Source organism: Vulpes lagopus, chromosome 5, assembly GCF_018345385.1.
Source record: "Vulpes lagopus strain Blue_001 chromosome 5, ASM1834538v1, whole genome shotgun sequence".
NCBI classification, from domain to species: domain Eukaryota; kingdom Metazoa; phylum Chordata; class Mammalia; order Carnivora; family Canidae; genus Vulpes; species Vulpes lagopus.
The window spans coordinates 69,612,460-69,628,599 of NC_054828.1; the positions used below are offsets into that span (position 1 = coordinate 69,612,460).

Here is a 16,140-nt window from a genome sequence, read left to right on the forward strand (position 1 = left end):
CTCCTGATGTCCTCTAGTGGACTCTGGCTTTTTCTCCACTTCTCATCTCCTGTTTTCCACATTTGTCCCTACGCCTCCACCCAATCTCTCTTACTGAGACCACCAATGTGTTGGCAGTTCCACTAGGTGATTTTCAGTCTTCATCTTACTCAATCTCTCAGCAGTATTTTGTCCTTTCTCCTTAAAACATTTTCTTTTTTGACCTCTGTGACTCCCAAACACACATCTTTGGTCCAGGCTTCTCCTTGTATACACAGCTGAGTATCTCCCCTTGGATGTCTTAGAGCATCTCAAACTTACTGTGTCTCAAATAGAATTCTTGCTCCTCTCCCAAGTTCCTTTATCCCAGCAAGGGACCTGTTCCCACCCAGTTGTTCAGATAAAAAATCTACCTGTCCATTTTAATTCATTTGTTTTAGCACTCCACATTCAACTTCTCAGCAACTCCTGTCAATTCTGACTTCACAATGTAATCCCAAGCACCTCATCACCTCCACAGCTAGGGTCTTAGTCCAGCAAATTGTCCCTCACCAGGGCCATTCCTGTTCTCCAACTTGTCTCCATGCAGCCGGTGTAATTTTTTCCAAGTGTAAGTCAGATGATACTCCTCTCTCTTAAACCCTCCAGTAACTCAGTAACTTCTCACTTGAGGTAGAATAAACTGCAGACTCCTTCCCGTGATTTATAAGACCCCAGTGATTTGGTTGGGTATATTAAGTATGTCTTTTTATTCTGATATTTTGACATCTGGAGCCTTACTGACTCTGGGTAGACTGCCCTCCCAGGGCCAGCTAATTCCCAGAGATAACAAATGGCTCACCTACAAGTCTTCATAAGCAAACCAACAATCCAGAGTCTGTGCCTTCAGCCACCACCTTTCCTGGGTTCTAAGACTCTGGGCCAAAGTATTCCTGGGACCTAATCATCCTAGGATCAGGTACCAGACAACTAGAGACAGCACTTAAACTCAGAGCTGGCTGAAATTATCCAAACTAGCTAAACCTAAACTTATCTATTCTGCTTACCCTGCCTTGCCCGTTCCTTCCCATGAAAATCACAAAACAGTCAACGGGTTTGTCGCCAGAACACAGGTGTCGTGAAAACCACAGCTAAACATAAACCAAAATGGGAAAGGAAAAGACTCACATCAACATCGTCATCATTGGACATGTAGATTTGGGCAAGTCTACCACTACTGGCCATCTCATCTACAAATGTGGTGGGATTGACAAAAGGACTATCGAAAAATTGAGGGGATCCCTGGGTGGTTCAGCGGTTTGGCGCCTGCCTTTGGCCCGGGGTGTGATCTGGGGGTCCTGGGATCGAGTCCCGCATCGGGCTCCTGGCATGGAGCCTGCTTCTCCCTCTGCCTGTATCTCTGCCTCTCTCTCTCTGTCTCTATCATGAATAAATAAAATATATTTTTTTATAAATTTATTTTTTATTGGTGTTCAATTTGTCAACACACAGAATAACACCCAGTGCTCATCCCATCAAGTGCCCACCTCAGTGCCCACCACCCAGTCACTCCCACCCCCCACCCACCTCCCCTTCCACCACCCCTAGTTCGTTTCCCAGAGTTAGGAGTCTTTCATGTTCTGTCTCCCTTTCTGATATTTCCCACTTATTTTTCTCCTTTCCCCTTTATTCCCTTTCAATATTTTTTATATTCCCCAAATGAATGAGACTATATAATGTTTGTCCTTCTGCGATTGACTTACTTCACTCAGCATAATACCCTCCAGTTCCATCCACGTTGAAGCAAATGGTGGGTATTTGTCGTTTCTAATGGCTGAGGAATATTAAATAAAATCTTTTAAAAAAAGAAAAATTTGAGAAGGAGGCTGCTGAGATGGGAAAAGGCTCCTTCAAGTATGCCTGGGTCTTGGATAAACTGAAAGCTGAACATGAATGTGGTATCACCATTGCTATCTCCCTGTGAAAATTCGAGACCAGCAAGTATTATGTGACCATCATTGATGCCCCAGGACACAGAAACTTTATCAAAAACATGGTTACAGGCACATCTCAGGCTGACTGTGCTGTCCTGATTGTTGCTGCTGGTGTTGGTGAATTTGAAGCAGGTATCTCCAAGAATGGGCAGACCCGTGAGCATGCCCTTCTGGCTTTCACACAGGGTGTAAAACAACTGTTAGTGTTAACAAAATGGATAAGCCACTGAGCCACCATACAGCCAGAAGAGATAGAGATACAAGGATTCATAAAGGAAGCCAGCACCTACATTAAGAAAATTGGCTACAAAAAGAAAAAGAAAGAAAATTGGCTACAACCCTGACACAAGTAGCATGTGTGCCAATTTCTGGCTGGAATGGTGACAACATGATGGAGCCAAGGGCTAATATGCCTTGGTTCAAGGGATGGAAAGTCCCCTGTAAAGATGGGAGTGCCCACGGAACCACACTGCTTGGAGCTCTGGATTGCATTCTGCCACCAACTCATCCAACTGATGAACCCTTGCGTCTGCCTCTCTCAGGATGTCTACAAAATTGGTGGTATTGGTACTGTCCCAGTGGGTCGAGTGGAGACTGGTGTTCTTAAGTCTGGCATGGTGGTCACCTTTGCACCAGTCAATGTTACAACTGAAGTAAAGTCTGTTGAAATGCACCATGAAGCTTTGAGTGAGGCTCTTCCTGGGGACAATGTGGGCTTCAATGTCAAGAACGTATGTGTCAAAGATGTTCGTTGTGGCAACGTGGCTGGTGACAGCAAAAATGACCCACCAATGGAAGCAGCTGGCTTCATGGCTCAGGTGATTATCCTGAACCATCCAGGCAAAATCAATGCTGGATATGCACCTGTGCTGGATTGTCACACGGTCCACATTGCTTGTAAGTTTGCTGAGCTGAAGGAGAAGATAGATTGTTGTTCTGGAAAAAAGCTAGAAGATGGTCCCAAGTTCTTGAAATCTGGGGATGCTGCCATTGTTGATATGGTTCCTGGCAAACCTATGTGTGTTGAGAGCTTCTCTGACTATCCTCCTCTGAGCTATTTTGCTGTTAGTGACATGAGACAGACGGTTGCTGTGGGTGTCATCAAAGAAGTGGACAAGAAGGCCGCAGGAGCTAAGTCACCAAGTCTCCCCAGAAAGCTCAGAAGGCTAAATGAATATTATCCACAATACCTGCCACCCCAGTCTTAATCAGTGGTGGAAAAACAGTCTCAGAACTGTTTGTGTCAATTGACCATTTAAGTTTAATAGTAAAAGACTGGTTAATGATAACAATGCATTGTAAAACCTTCAGAAGGAAAGGAGAATGTTTTGTGGACCATTTTTTTTGTGCATGTATGGCAGTTTTAAGTTAGTTTTTAAAATCAGTTAAAAAAATAAAATCAGTACTTTTTAATGGAAACAACTTAACCAAAAATCTGTCACAGAATTTTGAGACCCATTAAAACAACAGTTTAATGAGAAAAAAAAGAAAATCACAAAACAGGCTCTTATCCACACTACCCTCTGGCTCCTGATCCACATTGGTGCTTCTCCATGTGGCTCTGTGTGGTGCAGCATGCCCCCTCCTCTTGGGAGCTGTGAGTAACAAACTATCTTTTTGATAGGAATTGTCGTCTGGTCAGTTGCCCTCATCCTCTGAATTATAATAATGAAATCCGCGCTTTACAACACCCTGCTCTTGTTTTCCTTGTCCACTAGGTTCTGGCCACACGAGCTTCTGTTCTCTTCCTTAAACATACTTTGAGTTCTTTGCTCTTGCTGTTCCCTCTGTCCAGAGGCTTTGCCCTACAGCTTCCACAGGTGCCTTCTTACTATTCAAGTCTCAGCTCAAATTTCATCTCTTTAGAAAGACTTTTCAAAACTTCCATAGAGATTGTAACACTATTCCCTGATTGTCCTATTTCATATTCTCTATGGCATGTATCTCAGTCATAACTGTGATATTTGTCATTTTTGTTTGTTTGGGTGTTTAGTGTATGTCTAAACATCCACTGAACAGTATCATCCATGCAGGCAGGGACTTTGTTTCACTCGTAGCTGTTGCTTCAGAGCTTGGAAGAGGAGTGGGTCAGTAGCTTTGCAGAGATGCTTTGTTTTTCTTTTAATAATAAATTTATTTTTTATTGGTGTTCAATTTACCAACATACAGAATAACACCCAGTGCTCATCCCGTCAAGTGCCCACCTCAGTGCCCGCCACCCAGTCACCCCCACCCCCCGCCCTCCTCCCCTTCCACCACCCCTAGTTCGTTTCCCAGAGTTAGGAGTCTTCCATGTTCTGTATCCCTTTATGATCTTTCCCAGTTATTTGACAGGTGTTACAGATCACTCATTCAATTCCATTTCAACTCTTTCATAGCATTCCTTTCTGTCTCCTGGAGTCTAAAGAACTAAAGATTATAGCCCTCAAACTCCCTTACAGCTCTTGTTTATCTGAGAACTTCTTAGTTTCAATTTCAATTTTTTAAAAATTTGAGTATAGTTGACAATAGCCTCCATCAGTTACTGTACAACGCTATTACAATACTAGTTACTGCATTCCCCATGCTGTACCTTTCATCCCTGTGGTTTATCCATTCCATACCTGGACGCTGTGGCTCCCACTCCCCTTAACCCATTTTTGCCTGTATCCCCAATGCTGCCACCCTTGGCTAACATGTATGGATGGTATGCACAACAAGGGAAAGTCTCTAAAGCTGCTTCGCTCCCTCTCCTCATGGCCAGGTAGGCACATTCTCTTTCCCACTGGTCTTATTCTGTAGCCACTGTCATTGTCTCCCCTCTATTTGTCTGGAGGACTGTGTAGCACACATAGATAGATTCACTCAGCAAGCCTTCAACAATAGCCAGCAAAACACATCTTTATTGAATATTGAAATGTCTCTAATGAGAAAAGCTGTCATCCAAATTAGAATGGGCTTGGGCATTATTGCTACCTGGAACAGGGGCACCTGTGCCACTATCCAAAATGAATGTGTTCATAGGTCTGCTGATGTATCAACTTTATTAAATCACATGGGGGACACAGGTGAATGCCCTGAATGATACAACCTTTCACCTAAGGGATGTCACAAATCAGTGTTTGAGATTATGGGACTCTCACTAGAAAAAACTGTCCCTTATTTTGGGAATCATTACGTGAACCTTGGTTATTTTCTTGCATGTAAATGCTGTGGCACTCGTCTCCAATGCCAACCAAAAGCCACCAAATGTAAAACTCTTGGCTGCCTGCTCAGGGATCACTGAGAAGAGGGAGAGGAGGGCATGCAAGGTAGTAAGATGGACAGAGGTCTTGGAGCTGAGGAGGAGGTGAGTGAGAGCTGAGTCTGCGAGGTCAGAGCTCCTTATACCCTCCCATGTTCTTTGAACATACATCCCTCCCACAGAGGGAGCCATCTTCACAGATGTGATGTTGAGAGGATAGGGTGTTGTTAAGACCTTCAGGATCAATTGTGTTCACAGCTGACACCATGGCGAATTCACACACAAATGCCAGCGTGGCCTCAAGGTAGCTGAGGTCCAGCAAAGGAGATGGGGTAAGTAAGGAGGTCTCTGTCCCAGGACTTGCGAGGAGGTATGGTCCCATGGATCGTGAGGAATTCTCTGTCCCATGGTTCATGAAGAGGACTCTGTCCCGTGGTTCATGAGGAGGTCTCTGTCCTGTGGCTCATGAGGGAGTCTCTGTCACATGGATTGTGATGAGGTCTCTGTCCAAGGCTCTTGAAGAGGTCTCTGTCCCATGGATCATGAAAAGGTCTCTGTCCTGTGGTTTGTGAGGAGGTTTCTGTCCCGTGGCTCACGAGGAGGTCTCTGCCCTGTGGCTCATCAGGAGGTCACTGTCTCATGGATAGTGATGAGTTCTCTGTCCCAGGGCACATGAGGAGATCTCTGTCTCATGGATAGTGATGAGGTCTGTGTCCCAGGGCTTGTGAGGAGGTCTCTATCCCAGGGCTTGTAATGAGGTCTCTGTTCTGTGAATTGTGAGGTGGTCTCTGTCCCATGGATCATGAGGAGATCTCTGTCCCAGGGCTCACGAGGAGGTTTCTGTCTGAGGGTTCATGAGGAGGTCTCTGTCCCAGGGCTGGTGAGGTCTCTGTCCCATTCAACATGAGGAGGTTATGGACCATGGATCGTGAGGAGGTCTCTGTCCCAGGTCTCGTGATGAGGTCTTTGTCCCCTGTATTGTGAGGAGGTCTCTGTCCCAGGGCTAGTGAGGAGGTATTTGTCCCAGGGTTGATGAGGAGGTCTCTACCCATGGATTGTGAGGAGGTCTCTGTCCCATGGATTGTGAGGAGCTCTCTGTCCCAGGGCTTGAGAGGAGGTCTCTGTCCTGTGGATCGTGAGAAGGTCTATGTCTCAGTGGCTTCTGAGGAGGTCTCTGTCCCAGGGCTAGTGAGGAGGTTTCTGACCCATGGTTCATGAGGAGGTCTCTGTCCCAGGGCTCGAGAGGAGGTCTCTGTCCTGTGGCTCACGAGGAGGTTTATGTCTCAGGGATCATGATGAGGGCTCTGTCCCATGGTTCATGAGGAGGTCTCTGTCCCGAGGCTCATGAGGAGGTTTCTGTCCAGTGGATCAGGAGGAAGTCTCTGTCCTGGGGATCCTGAGGAGGTCTCTGTACCAGGGCTTACAAGGAGGTATCAGTCCCATGGATTCGGAGGAGGTCTCTGTCCCATGGCTCATGAAGAGGTCTCTATTCCATGGATCATGAAGAAGTCTCTGTCCCAAGGATTGTGAGGAGGCCTCTGTCTCTTGGAATGTGATGAGGTCTCTGTCCCATGGCTCAGGAGGAGGTCTCTGCCTCATGGATTGGGAGAAGGTCTCTGTCCCAAGGATCGTGAGGAGCTTTCAGTCCCAGGGTTCATGTGGAGGTCTCTATTCCAGGGTTCATGAGGAGTTCTCTGTCCATGGATCATGAGGAGGTCTCTGTCCCAGGCCTCATGATGAGGTCTCTGTGCCCTGGATTGTGAGGAGGTCTCTGTCTTGTCACTCGTGAGGATGTCTCTGTCTGTGGCACGCAAGGAGTTCTCTGTCCTGTGGCTCCTGAGTAGGGTTCTGTCTTGTGGATTGCGATGATGTCTCTGTCCTGTGGCTTGAGAGGTGGTATCTGTCCCAGGGCTGGCCAGGGGTTCTGTGTCCCATGGATCATGAGAAGGTCTCTCCCCATGGATCTTGAGGATGTCTCTGTACCATGTATCATGAGGAGGTCTCTGTCCCGTGGTGCGTGAGGAGGTCTCTGTCCCAGGGTTCTCAAGGATATCTCTGTCCCATCCAGGGCTCATGAGGAGGTCTCTGTCTCATGGATCGTGAGGAGGTCTCTGTCCTATGGGTCGTGAGGACATCTCTGTCCCATGGCTCGTGAGCTATGTCCCAGGACTGTCCCCTGTTTCAGGACTCGTGACAAGGTCTCTGTCCCCTGAATTGTGAGGAGGTCTCTGTCCCCGTGTTTGTGTGGAGATCTCTGTCCCATGGATCCTGAGGAGGTATCTGTCCCAGGGTTCACGAGGAGGTCTCTGTCCTGTGGTTCATGAAGAGGTCTCCTCCCAGGGCTCACGAGGATGTGTCTGTCCCATGGCTCATGAAGAAGTCACTGTCTCTTGGATCGTATGAAGTCTCTGTTACAGGGCTCATGAGGAGATCTCTATCCCATAGATTCTGAGGTAGTCTTTGTCTTGTGGCTCATGAGGAGGTCTCTGTCTGGTGGCTCATGAGGATGTGTCTGTTCTGTGGCTCGTGAGGAGGTAACTGTATCTTGGATCGTGATGAGGTCTCTGTCCCATGGCTCATGAGGAGGTCTCTGTCTCTGGATCATGAGGAGGTCTCTGTCTCAGGGCTCCCGAGGAAGTCTCTGTCCCATGGATCATGTGGAGGTTTCCATCCCCTGGACTTGAGGAGGTCTCTGTCCCGTGGCTCATGAGGTCACTGTTTTTTGGATCATGATTAGGTCTGTGTCCCAAGGCTCGTGAGGAGATCTCTGTCCTGTGGATTCTGAGGTCTCTGCCCCATGGCTCGTGAGGAGCCACTTTCCCTTGGAAAGTGATGTGGTCTTGATCCCATGATCCGTGAGGTGGTCTCTCTCCCAGGACTCACGTGGAGGTCTCTGTCCCAGGGCTCTCAAGGTGGTCTCAGTCCCATGGAACATGAGGAGGTCTCTCCTGTGTCTCGTGAGGAGGTCTCTGTCCCATGGATTGTGAAGATGTGTCTGTCCCGTTGCTGTCAAGGAGGTCACTGTCTCTTGGATCGTGATGAATTCTCTGTGCTAGGGCTCATGAGGAGGTCTCTGTCCTGTGGATTCTGAGGAGGCTCTGTCCCATGGCTTGTGAGAAAAACTCTGTCTTATGGATCATGAAGAGGTCTCTGTCCCTTGCCTCATGAGGTGGTCTCTGTCCCACAGCTCACAAGGAGTTCCCTGTCCCGTGGATCGTGATGGTGTCTGCTCATGGATCGTGATGAGGTCTGTGTCCCATGGCTCATGAGGAGGTCTCTGTCCCAGGGCTCATAAGGAGATCTCCATCCATGGTTCATGAGGAGGTCTCTGTATCATGGCTGTGAGGAGGTCTCTGTCCAGGACTGGCGAGGTGGTCTCTGTCCCGTGCCTCTTGAGGAGGTCTCTGTCCCATGGATCTTGAGGTGGTCTCTCCCAGTGGATCGTGAGGACATCTCTGTCCCATGGATCATGTGGAGATCTGTGTCCCATCACTTGTGAGGAGGTCTCTGTCCAGAGCCTTGTGAGGAGGTCTCTGTCCTGTGGCTAGTGAGGAGGTCTGTGTCTCTTGGATCATGATGAGGTCTCTGACCCGTGGCTCATGAGGTCTCTGTCCTGTGGCTTGAGAGGAGGTCTCTGTCCCATGGCTCGAGAGGAGGTCTCTGTCCCATGGATCATGAAGAGGTCTCTGTCCCAGAGCTTGCGACTAGGTCTCTGTCCCCTGGATCGAGAGGAGGTCTCTGGCCTGTGGCTCGTGAGGAGGTCTCTGTCCCAGAGCTCATGCAGAAGTCTGTGTCCTGTGGATTATCAGGTGGTTTCTGTCTCATGGATCATGAGGAGGTATCTGTCCCAGGGCTTGTGAGGAGGTCTCTGTGTCTTGGATCATGATGAGGTCTGTGTCCCGTGGCTTGTGAGGAGCTCTATCTGTCCCAAGGATCGTGAGATCTCTGTCCCAAGGATTGTGAGGAGGTTTCTGTCCCAGGGTCCTGAAAAGGTCTGTGTCCCATGGATCGTGAAAAGGTCTCTGTTCCATAGATCGTGAGTAGGTCTCTGTCCCGTGGCTTGCGTCGAGGTCTCTGTCTTGTGCTCGTGAGGAGGGCTCTGACTCATGGATCACAATGAGGTCTCTGTCCCGTGGCTTGTGAGGAGGTCTCTGTCTCAGGGCTCATGAGGAATTCTCTGTCACGTGGATCTTGAGGTGGTCTCTCCCAGTGAATCATGAGGACTTCTCTGTCCTGTGGATAGTGAGGAGGTCTCTGTCCTGTGGCTTGTGGGTAAGTCTCTGTCCCAGGGAACACGAAGTGATCTCTGACCAAGGGCTTGCGAGGAGGATTCTATCCCATGGAACGTGAGGACGTCTCTGTCCCATGGTCTCTGTCCCAGGGCTTGCGAGGAGGTCTCTGTCTGGTGGATTGTGAGGTGTTCTCTCTCAATGGATCTTGAGGAGGTCTCTCCCAATGGATCGTGAGGAATTCTCTGTCCCATGGATCATGTGGAGATCTGTGTCCATGGCTAGTGAGGAGGTCTCTGTCTCTTGAATAGTGATGAGGTCTCTGTCCCGTGCATTGTGAGGTGGTCTCTGTCCCATGGATCGTGAGGAGGTCCTGTCCCAGGGCTCGTGAGGATGTCTCAGTCCCAGGGTTCATGAGATCTCTGTCCCAAGGATCATGAGGAGTTCTCTGTCTCATGGGTCCTGAGTAGGTCTCTGTTTTGTGGCTTGTGAGCCTGTCTCTGTACTAGGCCTCGCCAAGAGGTCTCTTTCCCAGGCCTGGCGAGGTGGTCTCCTCCGTGGATCATGAGGAGGATTCAGTTCCATGGATCGTGAGGAGGTCTCTGTCCCAGGGCTCATGATGCGGTCTCTGTCCCCTGGATTGTGAGGAGGTCTCTGTCCCGTGGCTTGTGAGGAGGTTTCTGTCTCAGGGCTGGCGAAGCGGTCTATGTCCAATGGATCGTTAGAAGGTCTCTCCCCATGGATCGTGAGGAGGTCTCTATCCTGTGGCTCGTGAGGTGGTCTATATCCTGTAGGTCGTGAGGTAGTCTCTGTTCCAGGGCTCACAATTAGGTCTCTGTCCAAGGGTAAAGAGGAAGTCTCTGTCCTGTGGATTGTGAGGAGGTCCCTGTCCTGTGGTTGTGAGGAGATCTCTCTCTCTTGGATCATGATGAGGTCTCTGTCCCATGGCTTGTGGGGAGGTCTCTGTTCCAGGGATCACGTGGAGCACTCTCCCCTGTGGATCGTGAGGTTGTCTCTGTCTCTTGGATCATGATGAGGTCTCTGTCCCATGTCTCATGAGGAGGTCTCTGTTCTAGGGATCCTGTGGAGGATTCTCTCCAGTGGATCGTGTGGTGGTCTCTGTCTCTTGGATCGTGAGGATGTCTATGTCCCATGGATCGTGAGGAGACCTCTGTTCCAAGGTTCGGGAGGAGGTCTCTGTCTCGTGGCTTCTGAGAAGGTCTCTGTCTTGTGGCCTGAGAGGAAGTCTCTGTCCCAGGGCTCATGGAGAGGTCTATGTCCAAGGGCTCACAAGGAGGTCTCTGTTTCATGGATCGTGAGATTTTTCTCTCTCCCATGGATCGTGAGGAGGACTCTGTCTCAGGGCTCATGAGGTAGTGTCCCATGGATGGTGAGGAGGTCCCTATCATGTGGCTCATGAGGAGGTCTCTTTCCCGTGGCTTGCAATGGGGACTCTGTCCCATGGCTCGTGAGGAGGTCCCTGTCTCTTGGATCGTGATGAGGTCTATGTCCCAGGGCTCGCGAGGAGTTCTGTGTCCCAAGGCTTGCAGGGAGGTCTATGTCCTGTGGCTCATGAGGGGGTCTCTGTCTCTTTGATTGTGGCGAGATCTCTGTTCCAGGGCTCGTGAGGTGGTCTCAAACCCTTGGCTCATGATGAGGTCTCTGTTCCGTGGATCGTGAGGTCTCTGTCCCAGGTCTTGTGAGGAGGTCTCTATTCCATGACTCATGAGTAATTCTCTTTCCTGTGGCTTGTGAGGAAGTCTCTGTCTCTTGGATCATAATGAGGTCTCTGTCCCGTGGCTCAAGAGGCGGTCTCTGTCCCAGGGCTTGCAAGGATGTTTCTGTCCCAGGGTTCATGAGGAAGTCTCTGTGCTGTGGATTGTTAGAATTTCTCTACCCATGTATCATGAAGAGGTCTCGGTCCCATGGATTGTGAGGTGGTCTCTGTCTCATGGATCTTGTAAGGTCTCTGTCCCAGCACTCATCAGAAGGTCTCTGTTCCTGGATCTTGAGGTGGTCTTTCCCAATGGATCATGAGGAGGTCTCTCTCCCGGGGCTCGTGAAGTCTCTGTCCCATAGCCTGTGAGGAGGTCTCTGTCCCATAGCTCATGAGGAGGTCTCTGTCTCTTGGATTGTGATGAGGTCTCTGTCCCGTGGCTCATGAGGAGGTTTCTGTCCAAGGGCTCATGAGGAGGTCTCTGTCCCATGGATCTTGAGGAGGCCTCTGTCCCAAGGATCATGAGATAGCCTCTGTCTCATGGCTCCTGAGAAGGTCTCTGTCCTGTGGCCTGTGAGGAAGTCTGTGTCCCAGAGCTCATGGAGAAGTCTCTGTCCAAGGGCTCGTGAAGAGGTCTCTGTCTCATGGATCATGAGAATCTCTTTGTCCCATGGAACATGGGGACTCAGTCCCAGGGCTCGTGAGGTGGTGTGTGTCCCATGGATTGTGAGGAGGTCCCTATCATGTGGCTCGTGAGGTCTCTTTCCCATGGCTTGTGAGGAGAACTCTGTTCCATGGCTCGTGAGGAGGTCCCTGTCCTATGGATTGTCATGAGGTCTCTGTCCCAGGGCTCACGAGGAGATCTCTGTTCCATGGATTGTGAGGTCTCTGTCCTGTGGCTAGTGAGGCAGTCTCTGTTCATGGTTCTTGAGGAGGTCTCTGTCCCATAGCTCTTGAGGAGGTCTCTGTCCTGTGGCTCGTGACATGGTCTCTGTCCCAGGGCTCGCCTGGAGATCTCTGTCCCAGGGCTTGCCACAAGGTCTCTGTCCCATGGATCCTGAAGGGGTCTCTGGTCCTTGGAATGTGATGTGGTCTCTGACACGTGGTCCATGAGGAGGTCTGTCCCAGGGCAGGCGAGGTGTTCTCTGTCCTGTGAATCATCAGGCAGTCTCTGTCCCATGGCTTGTGAGCAGGCCTCTGTCCTGTGGCTTGTGGGGAGGTCGCTGTCCCAGGGCGCACGAAGTGGTCTCTGTCCAAGGGCTCAGGAGGAGGTCTCTGTCCTGTGGAATGAGAGGATGTCTCTGTCCCATGGATCATGAGGAAATCTCTGTCCCATGGCTCTCGAGGATGTCTCTGTCCCAGGGCTCGTGAGGAGGTCTCTGTCCCATGGGTCATGAGGAAGTATGCCCCCTGGATCTTGATGAGGTCTCTGTCCTGTGCTGTCAGGAAGTCCCTGTCCCAGGGCTCACGAGGAGGTTTCGGCCCCAGGGTTCGTAAGTTCTCTGTCCCAAGGATTGAAGGAGTTCTCTCTCATGGGTCCTGAGTAGGTCTCTGTCCTGTGGCTTGGAGGATGTCTCTGTACCAGGCCTCGCCAAGAGGTCTCTGTCTCAGGGCTGGCCAGGTTGTCTCTACCATGGATCATGAGGAGGATTTAGTCCCATGGGTCTTGAGGAGGTCTCTGTCACAGGGCTCGTGATGAGGTCTCTGTCCCCTGGATTGTGAGGAGGTCTTTGTCCTGTGGCTTGGGAGGAGGTCTCTGTCTTATGGATTGTGAGGAGGTCTATGTCCTGTGTCTCATGAGGAGGTATCTCTCTCAGGGCTGGCGAGGAGGTCCGTGTCCCGTGGATCATGAGGAAGTCTCTCCCCATGGATTGTGAGGGGGTCTCTGTCCAATGGATCTTGAGGATGTCTCTGTCCCATGGATTGGGAGGTGGTCTATGTCCTGTAGCTATCCCAGGGCTCATAGTTAGGTCTCTGTCCAAGGGTAACAAGGAGGTCTCTGTACTCTGGATTGTGAGGATATCTCTGTCCCGTGGTGATGAGGACTCTGTCCCCAGGATTGTGATGATGGCTCTGTCCCAGGGCTCTGATCGAGGTCTCTGTACCCTGGATTCTGAGGGTGTCTCTGTCCCATGGCTCATGAGGTGATTTCTGTCCTGTGGTTCGTGTGAGGTCTCTGTCCCGTGGCTCGTGAGGAGGTCTGTGACTCTTGGATTGTGACGAGGTTTTTGTCCTAGGACTCGTGAGGTGGTCTCTGTCCCGTGGCTCATGAGGAGGTCTGTCCCAGGGTTTGTGAGGAGGTTTCTGTCCCTGGGTTCAGGATGTAGTCTCTTTTCTTTGGCTCATGAGGAGGTCTCTGTACATGGATCATGAGGAGGTCTCTGTATCATGGCCCGTGAGTAGTTCTTTGTCACAGGGCTGGCGAGGAGGTCTCTTCCATGTATCATGAGGAGGTTTTGGTCCCATGGATCGTGAAGAGGTCTCTTTCCCCTGGACTGTGAAGAGGTATCTGTCCCGTGGATTCTGAGGAGGATATGTTCCATTGCTCGTGAGGAAAGCTCTGTCCTATGGATTGTGAAGAAATCTCTGTCTTGTGGCTCGTGAGGAGGTCTCTGTCTCTTGGATCGTGATGGGCTCTGTGTCCCATGGCACGGGAGGTTTCTGTCCTGAGGATCTTGAGGAAGTCTCTGTCCCAGGGCTCGGGAGGAATTCTCTATCCCATTGATCATGAGGAAGTCTCTGTCCCAGGGCTCACGAGGAGGTCTCTGTACCATGGATCATGAGGTTGTCTCTGTCCTGTGGCTCGTGAGGAGGTCTTTGTCCTGTGGCTAATGAGGTGGTCTCTGTCCCAGGGTTTCCCAGGAGTTCCTCCTCTGGAGGAAGACTCTGTCCCCTGGATTGTGAGGATGTCTCTGTCCCATGGATTGTGAGGAGGTCTCTGTCCCATGGCTCACGAGGTTTCTGTAACAGGGTTCATGAAACCTGGGTCCCTGTCTCAGGGCTCATGAGGAGATCTCTGTCCATGGTTCGTGAGGAGTTCTTTCCCCATTGATCGTGAGGTGGTCTCTGTCCAATGGATCATGAGACCTCTGTCCCAGGCCCATGAGGAGGTTTCTGTCCCAGGGTTTGTGAAAGGTCTCTGTGTCAGGGCTGGTGAGGAGTTCTTTGTCCCGTGGATCGTGAGGTGGTCTCTGTCCCATGGATCGTGAGAATGTCTCTGTCCCATGGATCATGTGGAGGTGTGTGTCTGTGCTAGTGAGGAGGTCTCTGTCTCCTGAATCGTGATGAGGTCTCTGTCCTGTGGCTCTGTGATGAGGTCTCTGTCCCGTGGATTGTCAGGTGGTCTCTGTCCCGTGGATTGTGATGTGGTCTCTATCTCATGGATCGTAAGGAGGTCCTGTCCCAGGGCATGTGAGGAGGTCTCTCTTCCAGGGCTCACGAGGAGATCTCTGTCCTGTGGATCTTGAGGTGGTCTCTGTCCCATGGATCATGAGGAGGTCTCTATCTCTTGGATTGTGATGAGGTCTGTGTCCCAAGGCTCATGAGGAGGTCTCTGTCCTGTGTTTTCTGAGGAGGTGTCTGCCCCATGGCTTGTGAAGAGGTCTCTGTCCCTTGGAATGTGATGTGGTCTTTGATATTGAGGCGGTTTCTCCCCATGGATAGAGAGGAGTTCTCTGTCCCATGGATCGTGAAGTGGTCTCTATCTCGTGGCTCTTGAGGTAGTCTCTGTCCTTGTGAGGAGGTCTCTGTCCCAGGGCCCATGTGGAGCTCTCTGTCCAAGGGGTCTGGAGGAGGTCTCTATCCCATGGATTGTGAGGACATGTCTGTCCCATGGATCATGAGGAGGTCTCAGACCCAGGGCTCACAAGGAAATCTCCCTCCGTGGATTGTGAGGAGGTCTCTGTCCCGTGGCTTGTGAGGAGATATCTGCCTGTGGCTTGCAAAGAGGTCCTGTCCTGTGGCTTGTGAATAAGTCTTTGTCCTGGGGCTCATGAAGAGTTCTCTGCCCCATGGATCGTGAGGAGGTCTCTCCCCAAGGATCGTGAGGAGGTCTCTGTTCCATGCTTGTGAGGAGGTCTCTGTCCCAGGGCTCATGAGAAAGTCTCTGTCCCAGAGCTCACGAGGAAGTCTCTGTCCCAGGGCCCATGAGGAAGTCTCTGTCTGTGGATCATGAGGTGGTCCTCTCCCAAGGCTTGAGAGGAGGTTTCTGTCCCAGGGTTCATGAGGCGGTCTCTGTCCTATGGATCATGTGGAGTTCCCTGTCCTGTGGCTCGTTAGGAGGTCTCTGTCCCTGGGCTTGTGAGGAGGTCTCTCTCCTGTGGGTCATGAGAAGGTGTCTGTCCAATGGATTGTGAGGAGGTCTCTGTCCCAGGGCTCATGTGGAGGTCTCTGTCCCTGGATCACGAGGAGGTCTCTGTCCAGGGCTCATGAGGAGTTCTCTGTCCAGTGCATCGTGAGGAGGTCTCTGTCCCGTGGCTCATTAGGAGGTCTGTGTCTCAGGGCTCACGAGGAAGTCTCTGTCCTGTGGCTCATGAGGTGGGCTCTGTCTTGTGGATCGCAATGAGGACTCTGTACCGTGGCACGTGAGGAGGTCTCTGCCCATGGCCCACGAAGAGGTCCTGTCCTGTGGCTCGTGAGTAGGTCTCTATCTTGGATCGTGATGAGGTCTCTCTCCCAGGGTTGGTGAGGAGATCTCTGTCCCATGGAACATGAGGTGATCTCTGTCCCTTGGCTCCTGATGATGTCTCTGTCCCAGGGTTCGCGAGGAGGTTTCTGTCATCTGGATCGAGAGGAGGTCTCTACCCATGGATTGTGAGGAGGTCTCTGTCCTATTCTCATGAGGAGGTCTCTTTCCCAGGTCTCATGAGGATATCTCTGTCCCATGGATCGTGAGGAGATCTCCATCTTATGGATCGTGTGGAGGACTGTGTCCATGCTAATGAGGAGGGCTCTCTCCTGTGGGTCATGAGGTGGTCTCTGTCTCTTTGATTGTGATGAGGTCTCTGTCCCAGGGCTCGT

At 50.8% G+C, this 16,140-nt stretch overlaps 1 pseudogene; it reads left to right on the forward strand.

The window, feature by feature from the left end:
• Window positions 1-1,084: 1,084 nt before the first annotated feature.
• LOC121491980 lies at window positions 1,085-3,126 on the forward strand (annotated as a pseudogene).
• The last annotated feature ends 13,014 nt before the right edge of the window (window positions 3,127-16,140 follow it).